The 15,645-nt window shown below is 44.4% G+C and overlaps 1 protein-coding gene across 2 annotated transcripts in view; it reads left to right on the forward strand.

The window, feature by feature from the left end:
- LOC118364259 (glycoprotein endo-alpha-1,2-mannosidase-like protein) overlaps positions 1-15,645 on the forward strand; it is a 39,570-nt gene that overhangs the window by 5,504 nt on the left and 18,421 nt on the right. The gene's annotated exons all lie outside the window — the stretch shown is intronic.

Consider the following 15,645-nt stretch of genomic DNA (forward strand, 5'->3'; position numbering starts at 1 on the left):
AGCCAAGTGTGACATGACTTTGAGTAGGCAACGGGGAGGGAGGATGAGGACATCTCTAAATAAGAGCAGAGGGGACATAATAAAGCTGCCGGTGGGAACTGCTGTTTATGGGACTGGATGAGCAGGGAAACACATCAACTACAACTACATGACCTATTGCCAATTAGGTTGGAAAATGCCATCCCAGAGATAACGACTGCATCAATGTGGAGGCATCGAGTCCCCTCTGCCGGCTGTCACGGACGGCATTGAAGCTCATGAAACTTTTAGAGGGCCCCTTCTTCGTAATTCAATACGTGTAACATCAGATGGTAGATACACATCAGATGCAGCAGAGACGTAGTAGCTATTCAAGATGTTTAAAGGAAAAAAGATACTCCAAGTGAGCTGTACTGGCTTGATCCGGCAGACTCTTTGATGACATAACCGATATATAAAAACAGCCACACAGCCGTTCGAGTGGTGTATATCCATTCACCCTGAGCGGTTGGAAGTCTGTGAGAATGTGTCTAAGACCCTTTAAGGCAGTCTTAAGTGGTGCATTTCGGTATATAGCACTTTGGGTGGTATATCCACCTGAAACAGCATTTTCCAGCAATCTAGAGCAATAATCATTATGCCTAATTCTATGTAAAAACAATGTATATTTTTCTGCATGCGTTATCTAAGCATACCTCTTTTTGTGTGTGCCCCTCTGCAAAATACCGCTGAGAGATATTTTTTTAAATAAATAGTTATGATAAAGCGTGGGCTTAAAAATTAAGTTTAGTTAATTCGTTTCACATCTGAAAAATAAAAAACAGGACAAATCTGAGGGGGCATGTGCTCTTGTGGCTCATATGGGCAGGACACCTCTGGTTGTGTATCTGTGTGTCAGTAGACAGCTGTGCGGCAGGAGGACTTGCATTTGTGTGTTTGTTTGTTTTAATACTGGTATGCCAGCAGCATACCACCCTCCATACCACTGCTGGTTTGCTTCTGAAGTTAAGCAGGGTTGGTCTTGGTCAGTTCCTGGATAGGAGACCAAATGCTGCTGGAAGTGGTGTTGCAGGGCCAGTAGGAGACACTCTCTCCTCTGGTCTAAAAAATATCCCAATGCCCAGGGCAGTGACACTGCCCTGTGTAGGGTACCGTCTTTCGGTTGGGACGTTAAACGGGTGTCCTGACTCTCTGAAGTCATTAAAGATCCCATGGCCAGACCCCAGCCAGACCCGAACACGGACGATGCTGGGCCAATTGTGCACCACCCTATGGGACTCCCAATCACAGCTGGTTGTGATACAGCTTGGAATCGAACCAGGGTCTGCAGTGATGCACGCTTCTAGCACTGAGATGCAGTGCCTTAGATCACTGCGCCACTCGGGCGCCCTCAAAGCATGCGCAGACCAGCTGGCTGGTGTGTTTACGGACATATTCAATCGATCCCTATCCCAGTCTGCTGTTCCCACATGCTTCAAGAGGGCCACCATTGTTCCTGTTCCCAAGAAAGCTAAGGTAACTGAGCTAAACGACTACCGCCCCGTGGCACTCACCTCCGTCATCATGAAGTGCTTTGAGATACTAGTCAAGGACCATATCACCTCCACCCTACCTGACACCCTAGACCCACTCCAATTTGCTTGCCGCCCAAATAGGTCCACAGACGATGCAATCTCAACCACACTGCACACTGCCCTATCCCATCTGGACAAGAGGAATACCTATGTGAGAATGCTGTTCATCGACTACAGCTCAACATTTAACACCATAGTACCCTCCAAACTCATCAACAAGCTCGAGACCCTGGGTCTCGACCCCGCCCTGTGCAACTGGGTACTGGACTTCCTGACGGGCCACCCCCAGGTGGTGAGGGTAGGTAACAACATCTCCACCCCGCTGATCCTCAACACTGGGGCCCCACAAGGGTGCGTTCTGAGCCCTCTCCTGTACTCCCTGTTCACCCACGACTGCGTGGCCACGCACACCTCCAACTCAATCATCAAGTTTGCGGACGACACAACAGTGGTAGGCTTGATTACCAACAACGACGAGACGGCCTACAGGGAGGAGGTGAGGGCCCTCGGAGTGTGGTGTCAGGAAAATAACCTCACACTCAACGTCAACAAAACTAAGGAGATGATTGTGGACTTCAGGAAACAGCAGAGGGAACACCCCCGTATCCACATCGATGGAACAGTAGTGGCGAGGGTAGTAAGTTAAGTCCCTCGGCGTACACATCACAGACAAACTGAATTGGTCCACCCACACAGACAGCATCGTGAAGAAGGCGCAGCAGCGCCTCTTCAACCTCAGGAGGCTGAAGAAATTCGGCTTGTCACCAAAAGCACTCACAAACTTCTACGGGTGCACAATCGAGAGCATCCTGTCGGGCTGTATCACCGCCTGGTACGGCAACTGCTCCGCTCACAACGGTAAGGCTCTCCAGAGGGTAGTGAGGTCTGCACAACGCAACACCGGGGGCAAACTACCTGCCCTCCAGGACACCTACACCACCCGATGTCACAGGAAGGCCATAAAGATCATCAAGGACAACAACCACCCGAGCCACTGCCTGTTCATCCCGCTATCATCCAGAAGGCGAGGTCAGTACAGGTGCATCAAAGCTGGGACCGAGAGACTGAAAAACAGCTTCTATCTCAAGGCCATCAGACTGTTAAACAGCCACCACTAACATTGAGTGGCTGCTGCCAACACACTGACTCAACTCCAGCCTCTTTAATAATGGGAATTGATGGGAATTGATGTAAAATATATCACTAGCCACTTCAAACAATTCTACTTAATATAAAGTTTACATACCCTACATTATTTATCTCATATGTATATACTGTACTCTATATCATCTACTGCATCTTTAAGTAATACATGTATCACTAGCCACTTTAACTATGCCACTTTGTTTACATACTCATCTCATATGTATATACTGTACTCGATACCATCTACTGCATCTTGCCTATGCCGCTCTGTACCATCACTCATTCATATATCTTTATGTACATATTCTTTATCCCTTTACACTTGTGTGTATAATAAGGTAGTAGTTTTGGAATTGTTAGCTAGATTACTCGTTGGTTATTACTGCATTGTCGGAACTAGAAGCACAAGCATTTCTCTACACTCGCATTAACATCTGCTAACCATGTGTATGTGACAAATAAAATTTGATTTGATGATGTCACCAGGCAGGCTAAAACTCCATCCTTCCGCAACAGGCTGACATTTCAGGCGGTCTTTTCAAACAGGTCTTATACTAAAATGTCATTATTATGATTTTCACAATTTCACAATATTATTCCAACCAGAAAGTATTGAAATATATATAAAACACAGGAAATCACGTTTTTGACTGCACTGGACCTTTAAAGACTGCTTTTAGGGGCATTGCGAGCCTCGTGCCTGTGTGAATGAATGTGGACCGAGAGTGCAGTGTGACAAGAGAGACAGGCTTAAGCTAGAGCCCTTTTCTCCAGCTGTGTTGCATCAATAATACACACGCTGTGTTTGCTCAACACACGGCCGCATTTAAAGACAATTGAGAGCGTATTCGTTTTTGCGTTTGCATGAGAATCTCTGCTACATAGAAAATCATGCAAATAATGCAGGCCCATTTTCTAAATTCATATTTATAAGAGCACAAGTATAGAAAATAAATGTCTGTTGTACATGGAATGTTGTGAACGTTCCGTAATCCAGTCCGTGTATTTGTACAGAAATAGTCCAGTTCCATGTTTTACACGGGACCGATAGATGTGCTCGGAAGCCTCGTGAATAACCCTGTAATGCCGGCGTACTCTAAGTAAAGTTAAACTAAACTATATCAAACTCCCCGACCTCAGTTCTTATAAGCATAAGTAATCGAACAAAAAGCGGGACGTTACAGTACAGAGGTCCTAGCTAATTCTGGAGGATTCAGAATTGCCTATATTTTTTCCACCAAAAAAGTGCATTTTTACTGATAAGAGAGAGCAGTAAAAACAATAAAGCCAAAATAGGGAAAGATAACTTTAACAAACAACAACTAAGTTGTTGCCACTTTTTTGTAAAAAGCTAAGGGATGGGGCCTATATACACTATAAACACTGTATGTGGACACCCCTTCAAATGACTGGATTTGACGATTTCAGCCACACCCTTGGCTGACAGCTGGATAACATCGAACACACAGCCATGCAATCTCCATAGACAAACACTGGCAGTAGAATGGCCCGTACTGAAGAGCTCCGTGACATTCAATGTGGCACCATCATAGGATGCCACCTTTCCAATAAGTCAGTTCGTCAAATGTCTGCCCTCCTAGAGCTGCCCCAGTCAACTGTAAGTGCTGTTATTGTAAAGTGGGAATGTCTAAGAGCAACAACGGCTTAGCTGTGAAGTGGTAGGCAACACAAGCTCACAGAATGGGACCACCGAGTACTGAAGCATGTAAAAATCATCTGTCCTCGGTTGCAACACTCACTACCGAGTTCCAAATAGCCCCAGAAAGCAACATCATCACAAGAACTGTTCATCTGGAGCTTCATGTAATGGATACCAGGAGAATGCTACCTGCCCAAATGCATAGTGCCAAATGTTTTAATTTTTTTTAAATTTTACCTTTATTTAACCAGGCAAGTCAGTTAACACATTCTTATTTTCAATGACAGCCTGGGAACAACTAACTGCCTGTTCAGGGGCAGAACGACATATTTGTACCTTGTCAGCTCGGGGGTTTGAACTCGCAACCTTCCAGTTACTAGTCCAACGCTCTAACCACTAGGCTACGCTGCCGCCCCTGTAAAGTTTGGTAGAGGAGGAATAATGGTCTGGGGATGTTTTTCATGGTTCGGGCTAGGCGCCTTAGTTCCAGTGAAGGGACATCTTAACGCAACAGCATACAATGAGATTCTAGACAATTCCGTGCTTCCAACTTTGTGGCAAAAGTTTGGGGAAGATCCTTTCCTGTTTCAGCATGACAATGCCCCTGTGCACAAAGTGAGGTCCATACAGAAATGGTTTGTCAAGATCGGTGAGGAAGAACTTGACTGGTCTGCACAGAGCCCTGACCTCAACCCCAACGAACACCTTTGGGATGAATTGGAACACCGACTGCAAGCCATGCCTAATCGCCCAACATCAGTGCCCGACCTCACTAATGCTCTTGTGGCTGAATGGAATCAAGTCCCCGCAGCAATGTTCCAACATCTAGTGGAAAGCCTTCCCAGAAGATTGGAGGCTTTTATAGCAGCAAAAGGGGGACCAACTGCATATTAATGCCCATGATTTTGGAATGAGATGTTCGAAAGAGCAGGTGTCCACATACTTTTGGTCATGTAGTGTATCATTCTTTTAAAAGTCAAAAAATGGATCTCCCTCCACCACTGCACAGTTAAAACTGTCCAGATCTGGAATGACAACAGTATCACTTGTCTCCAGGGGTGTTTTGACTGTACGATGTGGGAGGTATTTGAGGACAGCAGCTCTGATCTGGATGAACTCACAGATGTTATTTCAGACGATGTAAACTTCTGTGTTGAGTCAGTTGTGCCTACTAAGACCTGTCAAATCTTCCCTAACAACAAGCTTCGGGTATCAAAACATCTAAAATCAATCACTACTTGATAGGAAGAAGGCAGTTCATGCTGGGGGTGATATACAGGCTTTAAGAGATGTACAACGTGAGATCAAAAGACAGATACTGCTGGACAAGGAGGCACACATGCAAAGGGTGGAGAGGACCATCCTCAGGAAACGCAATGGTGGCCTGGTATAGGATTAAATCCATGGCTAGCGCCCCCCATATAGGCAGGGGGAAAACCAGTGCTGACCTTGGGGGATATGAGGGCCAGAACATGGCTAATGAACTGAATGTTTTCTTCTCAAGATTTGAATCAGACATCTTCGTGTCGGAGGTGAAACAAATGGAAGCACCATTACAAATGGAGAGTTGTTGTTCAACAGTCTGATGTTCTGAAGTTGTTCAGAGGATGTAACACCTACAAAAGCCCAGACTAAATGAGTGGACATGTGTTAAAGCACTGTGCTGAACAACTGGCTGGTGTTTTTACATACATTTTCCAATCCTCACTTGACCAGCAACACTCAATAATTATACAAATTCCTAAAAAAGCATCTAATCCCACTGTGCTGACTGACTACCGACCCTGTCGCCTTGACATCCTTAGTAATGAAATGCCTTGAGAAAATTGTGAAAAGTCATATTCTCAGTGTCACCCAGAAGCTCCTCGACCCGTTTCAGTTTGCCTGTCAGCCTAGCAGAGGAGTTGATGATGCCATTCTTACCCTCCTTAACATGGTCTATATACACCTAGAGGGTGCCAAATCCCATGTCAGGGTTCTGTTTGTTGACTTTTCTTCTGCCTTCAACACAATCCAGCCTTACATTCTGGCACAGAGACTCATTCGGGACTTCTCCTTAGATGGGGGGCTGGTTTTGTGGCTGCTGGACTTCCTGAGTCAACGCTCACAGCGAGTCAAAATAGGTCCCCATGTGTTGGATATACGCAATACCAACACATGCTCTCCTCAGGGATGTGTTTTGTCCCCGCTTCTGTACATCTTGTACACTAATAGTTGTACTAGTTCCCCTCCTGACAGACACCTCGTTGAGTTCGCTGATGACACTGCCTTGATCAGCCTATTGCATGATGACGAGGAACATCATGGCCCAGGGTCCTAGATGACTTTGTAGAGTGGTGTGAGGAACATCATGGCCCGGTCCTAGATGACTTTGTAGAGTGGTGTGAGGAATCACACTTGGTCCTCAATACCAACAAGACCAAAGAGATGTGCATAGACTTCAGGAAGTGTACAACACCTACCTCTGCAACATCTATCAGAGGCCAGAGTATAGAAATTGTAGAGGAATATAAATATCTGGGTGTCCTTTCGGACAATAAGCTTCAGTGGAGTAAAATGTACAGACCTGATCTACAAAAAGAGCCAACAGAGACTGTACTTTCTCAAAAAGTTGGCTTCTTTTAATATAGACTGTACTATACTGACTCTGTTTTACAAATCCTTTATTGAGAGTATTTTAACATTTTGTATTGTTTGTTGGTTTGGCAACGCCACTGTCAGCCAGATAAATATGCTGAGAAGGATTATTACCACATCAAGTAAGGTACTTGGAGTCAAACAGACAGGCCTGGATGAGATCTTTAAGGTCAGGGCCCTCCGTAAGGCTTACAAAATAATTTTAGACCCAAGTCACCCCCTGTACCTGGACTTTGAATTACTCCCCTCTGGGCGCAGGTATAGGGCACCCCTCAGCAGGAAAAGCAGAACGAGACAATCATTTGTGCCAGGTGTGATGTCCCTCCTAAATAGACATTTACATTTAAGTCATTTAGCAGACGCTCTTATCCAGAGCTACTTACAAATTGGTGCATTCACCTTATGACATCCAGTGGAACAGCCACTTTACAATAGTGCATCTAAATATTTTAAGGGGGGTGAGAAGGATTACTTTATCCTATCCTAGGTATTCCTTAAAGAGGTGGGGTTTCAGGTGTCTCCGGAAGGTGGTGATTGACTCCGCTGTCCTGGCGTCGTGAGGGAGTTTGTTCCACCATTGGGGAGCCAGAGCAGTGAACAGTTTTGACTGGGCTGAGCGGGAACTGTACTTCCTCAGTGGTAGGGAGGCGAGCAGGCCAGAGGTGGATGAACACAGTGCCCTTGTTTGGGTGTAGGGCCTGATCAGAGCCTGGAGGTACTGAGGTGCCGTTCCCCTCACAGCTCCGTAGGCAAGCACCATGGTCTTGTAGCGGATGCGAGCTTCAACTGGAAGCCAGTGGAGAGAGCTTGGGCGACTGTTCCCATTGGCCAGCAGGCTCGTCTTTTCTTCTTTTTTAATTTAATGTTTTATTTCTTATTTCTTACTATTATTCTTTTCATTGGTAGGTAACTGTTATGAAAGTTGTATTGACAATTTTGTTTTGTATTTAAAAACGCCACTTTAAATGTGTACATGACACTGCAACAGAATTTCCCCATGGGGTCAATAAAGTCAGGAAGTAAGTACGTAAGTAAGTAAGTAAGGACATCTATTGTTGGAGTGCCTTTAGTGAAAAATCTTCACAAACTGCTGACCGTAGAAAAATGTCTTGGGTCTCTAATCATTTTGAGCTGCGACGCACGCAAACATGTCTTTTTCTAATGCAAAAGAGGCCCTCTTGCGTTACAATCTTCCTGGAATGTTCTGCAAAGACAAGGCAAATTCAAATGTATAATTGTGCCTCCTCTTTCACACCAATATGTAAGATGGCGGATGAGCAGTAGAATGCATAATCGTTCTTGGTTGAGTCCTAACATAAGATCCATGGGCATAACTTGACCCATTGTTATCAATGCATGACTTATGCAAAAAAACATGTTAAGCGTATGGATTTCAAGGTAGGATTCGGACCTTTATTCTCAGCGGCAGCATCCCACCATCTCACTTCATCATAGTGCTCTTTGACTTCCATGTACAGTACATTCTTATTGTGCTCCTTCTGAGGGATCCTTCGGAGCAAAAGTGAGCAATCATTTATTTGTGGTCACAAATAGCCTCTTCAAAGGAAAGGTGAATGCAGTACATGAAATATAAATTATGTTATCTTTCATGGACACAAACAGAAAAAAAAGTCTTTAGGGGGCACCAGCGTGAAGTGTTTGTCACCGTTGCAGGTGAACGTCTTACATGGTACCTGCTCAGTCAGTCCATCTCTCTGTTTATCAGTCTTGTCATCCCTCTCCTGTCAGATCTGACGGAACTTCTCTTTGCAGTCTGAGCTGAGGTGATCACAATGAGCGGAGGCTACAGAGCCTTTATAACTTGCCACTTAACAGAGGGAGCTCTGTGTGTGACGTGGTCGGAATAACAGCAGACAGTCCCGAGACAGACACGCTGAATCTTCACAGTCTGAAAAAGCCTTAGAAACACAGGCCAGAACAGGTCTAGACTAGTCTACCAGGGTTGGGGTCGTTTGTGGTGACGATGGGCATGAGGGGTGTTGCACAAAACAAAGTCATCAGCGATTGGATCGTCTCAAACCAATCAGAGTATCAAACCCACATGTGTTCTGGCTCTGGCCCAACCCATCAGTTTCTGGACCAATCAGACGGCCCCGAGTGTTCACATTCGGTGAAGGATTGAGGAGGTACTCCGATCCAGACTCATTACGGAAAATAAACTAACCTCTATGGTGGGTGTGGCGTAGTGTTTGGTCGGAGCGAGGAGTCTGGGTAGCCAGGCAATACTACTATGGCACTGACTTAGACTCCCAAATCTAGGACCTAACACTAGATGACATTGCAGAAAACAGACTGTTTTGTTTATATAAGAATAGCATCGGAAAAAGCCACTAAATCAAGTATGGACACCCACACAGCTTTTGTATTATGTATGCACGGTTGGAGTTTAAGAGCACATCCTCTTGCGGTTGAAGGCTCCAGAGCTCCACTGAGTTGAACAATTGTGGTCACACTCTGCTTGCTTGGAGAGTAGCTCAGGCCGAAACTCCCCTTTGGCCCTTGAGGGGCTGTTTGTGGGCTTGGGGGGGGGGAAATCGGGATAGGCGGGGGTAATGGTCCCATGACTCAGTTTTCCTCCCTGAACAATCCGGGCCCCAAGGGGCAGAAAAGTAGGGCATGTTGTACAGCAGCAGCACAGAGAGGCCCATGTGTGGGCAGGCCATGCTGTCAGGCACACTTCCCCATCTCCAGATGCCCAGCACAGCATGCAGCTACCATCTTCCATCTCACAAGACTTGGTTGTGTCCCAAATGGCACCCTATTCCATTGATAGTGCACTAACTACGGGCCCTTGGTCAAAAGTAGTGCATTACATAGGGACTAGGGTGCCATTTGGGTTGCATAGTTGGTGTGCCTGCTAGATGTTGATGTTAATGAGAAGTTGACAACTTAGCGTGTAGAACCCTACTGAATTGAACTAATATAACCGAAACGTTATTGGAAGTAGGAAGCGTCAACATCTCATGATACGTTCAATACTGTATGGTGTTGACTGTTTTGAAAAGCTGTCTGGGTAGTTTAACGGATGGTTGAAATCCCCTCCTAACGGCCTGTTACAGTGCATTAGGTTGCATTCTACTCGATTCAGCCTATTCTTTGCTCTGGTGATGGTGATAGGGCTGGGCCTGTCTGTGAGAAATGCTCTTGGTTTGCTTGGGTCTCTCATTTATGTCTAAATTGCTGCTGTGTAATGGCCTTATGTGTCTCGGGTGGAACATGAGCGGGCTATTCCAACGGTGTCATCTGCGGCGAGCGCGAGTTGAGATGGTGAGCTCTTTCTCTTAGGGAGAAATAATTAGACAGTCAGTGAAACGGCAGGCTTAAAAAACGCAAATGGAGTTGTTGTTTTTTACAGCCGAGCCACTCAGCTTTTAATCTAAGTTATTAGCACAGAAAGAGTTGTAACTTTCTCTCTAATGATATCTTGCCTTGTGATGTTAATCAGATTACGGAGAGTTGTTCCTACACTTATCGCCTTCGAAAAGGGATTTCAGACGAGTGGCCTACACAGCCATAGTGAACTACCCTGCCAAGGGGGCTCCGAATTCAAAGATATTTTCATCTGACACTGAAGCACTTAGCTGCCACCATTAGCGACAACAACAATTTTCTCCCCATGTCTACATTTAACTATACAGGACAACAGTTTAAAACCGCCTCGCCTCCCATCCTTAGCCTGCATCACTCCAATCCATTTGCGCACTTCTGTCCCAATGTCATGGTGACACTTTGAGCCCTTGGTGTCACCAAGAGTTACATTACCACGGCAACTGGTAAGCAAGGCCCAGTAGCCACTCACTTTCATTTCAATACTGCCATACCCCCTACTCCAACCTATCTTAATCGAATGCACTATACTTGGCTACAGTTCCTCGCCATAATAAGACAAAGACAATTCCCACTCCATGAAAAAGACAAAACATGCATAGCCTAACAAAGTGTAAAATGTTTAGAGCTTTATTCTCCATAGTGAATGGTATACTAACTCCATAATGATAAGTCTTTTTATAGCATAAAAGACATTTCCCAGTCATGAAAAATGCACATGCTCAACCTATACCATGTTTAGCACTTTAATCTCCACAGCCCACATTAAACACTAGCTAACCCCATAACGATAACAAAGTATTTAATAGGATAGTGCTACTTTAAAATTAAAATAAATGTCACTTTATTTAACCAGGTAAGCTAGTTGAGAACAAGTTCTCATTTACAACTGCGACTTGGCCAAGATAAAGTAAGTCTTGGCAGACAGAACCAGGGCGTGGCGAGGCGGAGGTCAGACAGGAATTGAATCAAGCGTCAGGTGAGAATGATGGATCTACATCAAAAGCAGCAGACGTATGTTATCAAACTGGCGAGGTGTTGCTGCTTCCATTCTGCTTATGGCTCTGTCCATCCAGTTTCTTTCATACTGGGCCCCTGCAGAACCCGTTGCGAGAGAAGAAAAGTGGTCCACTTTGATCATATATAATTCAAAGTAGTGCAATTCTCCACTCTTACTCTTAAAAAATTCAAGTTAAATATTTTTGCATTTGTTTCGTAGCTGATCCATCATGTGTTCAGCCACTCGGTTCCTCATGGAGGAATAGTCGGCTGGAATAGAACTATGATTCACTGGGCTTTAGGGGGATGACGAATGAACATGGGATAGATGTGTCAGGTTATTTGTCATGGCATAACACCAGTGCTGAAACAGTCATTGTCTGAGACAATCCTATAACACAGTCTGTAAAGATTGGTCAACATATTAACACTTGTGAGTGTTAATATCGTATGAGGACATTTCTGGGCACCCACTTCGTCCACTTCTGTTGGCCGAGAAATATGACTGTTGCAGTTATACATGCTTGAGAGTTGGGTTCAAATATCAGCCACAAATTTGTGGTTCAACTTTCGATGAAAAGTTGAGCGGGGGAGAAGGGGTAGTGTTACTTTCATTTAGATGTAATTAGCTGTGACTGTATTTTGGGGGTCGGGGAGGGGGTGATATTTTATTAGGATTCGCAGCGACTCACAGAACACAGAACATGGCATAATACAGAACATTAATATACAAGAACAGTTCAAGGATAGAACTACATACATTTAAAAATGGCACATAGCCTACAAAGGGTATCAATACAGGACTGTTAGTCTGTTAGTCTACATGGGCAGGACTGTTAGTCTACGCGGGCAGGACTGTTAGTCTACGCAGGCAGGACTGTTAGTCGACGCGGGCAGGACTGTTCGTCTACGCAGGCAGGACTGTTAGTCTACGCGGGCAGGACTGTTAGTCTACACGGGCAGGACTGTTAGTCTACATGGGCAGGACTGTTAGTCTACGCGGGCAGGACTGTTAGTCTACGCGGGCAGGACTGTTAGTCTACGCGGGCAGGACTGTTATCTCGGTCCGGCCTCCCAGGTGGCGTAGTGGTTAAGAGACTCTGGGTTCGCGCCCAGGCTCTGTCGTAACCGGCCGCAAAAGGGACGTCTGTGGGGCGATGCACAATTGGCCTAGTGTCGTCCGGGTTAGGGAGGGTTTGGCCGGTAGGGATATCCTTGTCTCATCGCGCACCAGCGACTCCTGTGGCGGTCCGGGCGCAGTGCACGCTAACCAAGGTTGCCAGGTGCATGGTGTTTCCTTGGTTCGGCTGGCACATTGGTGCGGCTGGCTTCCGGGTTGGATGCGCGCTGTGTTAAGAAGCAGTGCGGATCGGTTGGGTTGTGTATTGGAGGACGCGTGACTTTCAACCTTCGTCTCTCCCGAGCCCGTACGGGAGTTGTAGCAATGAGACAAGATAGTAGCTACTAAGAATTGGATACCACAAAATTGGGAAGAAAAAGGGGTAAAAATAATTCACAAAAAAATATATATATCTCGGTCCAATAGGGGAGGGGCGTTGTGCCGGGAGGTGTTGCTTTATCTGTTTTTTGAAATAAGGTTTGCTGTTCATTTGAGCAATAGGAGATGAAGGGAGTGCCATGCAATAATGGATCTATATAATACTGTACACTTTATTGAGTTTGTTCTGGATTTGGGGATTGTGAAAAGACCCCTGGTGGCATGTCTGGTAGGGTTAGTGTATGTTTGTCAGAGCTGTGTGTGACTTGACTATGCAAACAATTTGGAATTTTCAACACATGAATGTTTCTTATAAAAACAGGAAGTGATGCAGTCAGTCTCTCCTCCTCAAGGGAGACTGGCATGCATAGTATTTATATTTGCCCTCTGATTACAATGAAGAGCAAGATGTGCTGCTCTGTTCTGGACCAGCTGCAGCTTAACTAGGTCTTTCTTTGCAGCACTTGACCACGACTGGACAAGAATCAAGATAAGATCAAACTACAGACTGCAGGAGACTTGCTTTGTGGAGTGTGGTGTCAAAAAATCCGAACATCTCTTTATCACAGACAGACCTCTCCTCATCTTTACAACCATTGAACCTATATGTTTTTGACCATGACAGTTTGTAATCTTAGGTAACACCAAGTAATTTAGTTTCCTCAACTTGTCCAACAGCCACACCATTCATTACCAGATTCAGCTGAGGTCTAGAGCTTAGGGAATGATTTGTACCAAATACAATGCTCTTAGTTTTAGAGATGTTCAGGACCAGTTTATTACTGGCCACTCATTCCAAAACTGACTGCAACTCCTTGTTAAGGGTTTCAGTGACTTCATTAGCTGTGGTTGCTGACATGTACAGTTGAAATCAGAAGTTTACATACACTTAGGTTGGAGTCATAAAAACTTGTTTTTCAACCACTCCACAAATTTCTTGTTAACAAACTATAGTTTTGGCAAGTCGGTTAAGACATCTACTTTATGCATGACACAAGTCATTTTTCCAACAATTGATTACAGATTATGTCACTTATAATTCACTGTATCACAAGTCCAGTGGGTCAGAAGTTCACATACACTAAGTTGACTGTACCTTTAAACAGCTTGGAAAATTCCTGAAAATGATGTCATGGCTTTAGAAGCTTCTGATAGGCTAATTAACATAATTTGAGTCAATCGGAGGTGAACCTGTGGATGTATTTCAAGGCCTACCTTCAAACCCAGTGCCTCTTTGCTTGACATCATGGGAAAATCAAAAGAAATCAGCCAAGACCTCAGAATTTTATTTTAGACCTCCACAAGTCTGATGTATCCTTGGGAGCAATTTCCAAACGACTGAAGTTACCACGTTCATCTGTACAAATAATAGTATGAAAGTATAAACACCATGGGACGACGCAGCCGTCTTACTGCTCAGGAAGGAGATGTATTCTGTCTCCTAGAGATGAACGTACTTTGGTCCGAACAGTGCTAATCAATCCCACAACAACAGCAAAGGACCTTGTGAAGATGCTGGAGGAAACAGGTAGAAACATATCTATAGCCACAGTAAAACGAGTCCTATATCAACATAACCCGAAAGGCTGCTCAGCAAGGAAGAATCCACTGCTCCAACACCGCCATAAAAAAGCCAGACTAAAGTTTTCAACTAGACATGGGGGCAAAGATCGTACTTTTTGGAGAAATGTATTTTTGGAGAAATGAAACAAAAATAGAACTGTTTGGCCATAATGACCATTGTTACGTTTGGAGGAAAAAGGAGGAGGCTTGCAAGCCGAAGAACACCATCCAAACCATGAAGCATAGGGGTGGCAGCATCATGTTGTGTGGGTGCTTTGCTGCAGGAGGGACTGGTGCACTTCACAAAAAAGATGGCATCATGAGGTAGGAAAATTATGCGGATATATTGCAGCAACATCTCCAGACGTGGTCGCAAATGGGTCTTCCAAATGGACAATGACCCCAAGCATACTTCTAAAGTTGTGGCAAAATGGCTTAAGGACAACAAAGTCAATGTATTGGAGTGGCCATCACAAAGCCCTGACCTCAATCATACATCATTTGTGGGAAGAACTGAAAAAGCATGTGCGAGGAAGGAGGCCTACAAACTTGACTCAGTTACACCAGCTCTGTCAGGAGCACAATTCACTCAACTTATTGTGGGAAGCTTGTGGAAGTCTACCCAAAACGTTTGACCCAATTTAAAGGCAATGCTACCAAATACTAATTGAGTATATGCAAACTTCTGACCCACTGGGAATACGATGACAGAAATAAAAGCTGAAATAAATCATTCTCTCTGCTATTATTCTGACATTTCACATTCTTAAAATAAAGTGGTGATCCTAACTGACCTAAAACAGGGAATCTTTACTAGGATTAAATGTCAGGAATTGTGAAAAAACTGAGTTTAAATGTATTTGGCTAAGGTGTATGTAAACTTCCGACTTGCTTTTCTTTCATTATTTGTTTCTTTATGCATTAATACGTTGGCTCACTGTCCGTTGTTGGCATTTCCTGCTTAAGTTTGGCCATTTTGCCAATTAAGTAATCATTCAAATAATTGGCAACATCAAATGGTTTTGTGATGAATAAGCCATATGCTTCAATGAAAGATGGAGTTGAATTTGTCTTTCTGACAATCATTTAACTTAAAGTACGGAAAAGTTTTTTTTCTCCCATCTTTCTTTACATAATTGATCTTGGTTTCATTAATACAGTTTCTTCTTCTTTTTGTTAAGTTTAGTCACGTCATTTTTCAGATGTCATGACTTATTCGCCTTTCCTTTTGCCCCCTTTCT

This window comes from Oncorhynchus keta, chromosome 31 (genome assembly GCF_023373465.1).
Source record: "Oncorhynchus keta strain PuntledgeMale-10-30-2019 chromosome 31, Oket_V2, whole genome shotgun sequence".
In the NCBI taxonomy this organism is placed as follows: domain Eukaryota; kingdom Metazoa; phylum Chordata; class Actinopteri; order Salmoniformes; family Salmonidae; genus Oncorhynchus; species Oncorhynchus keta.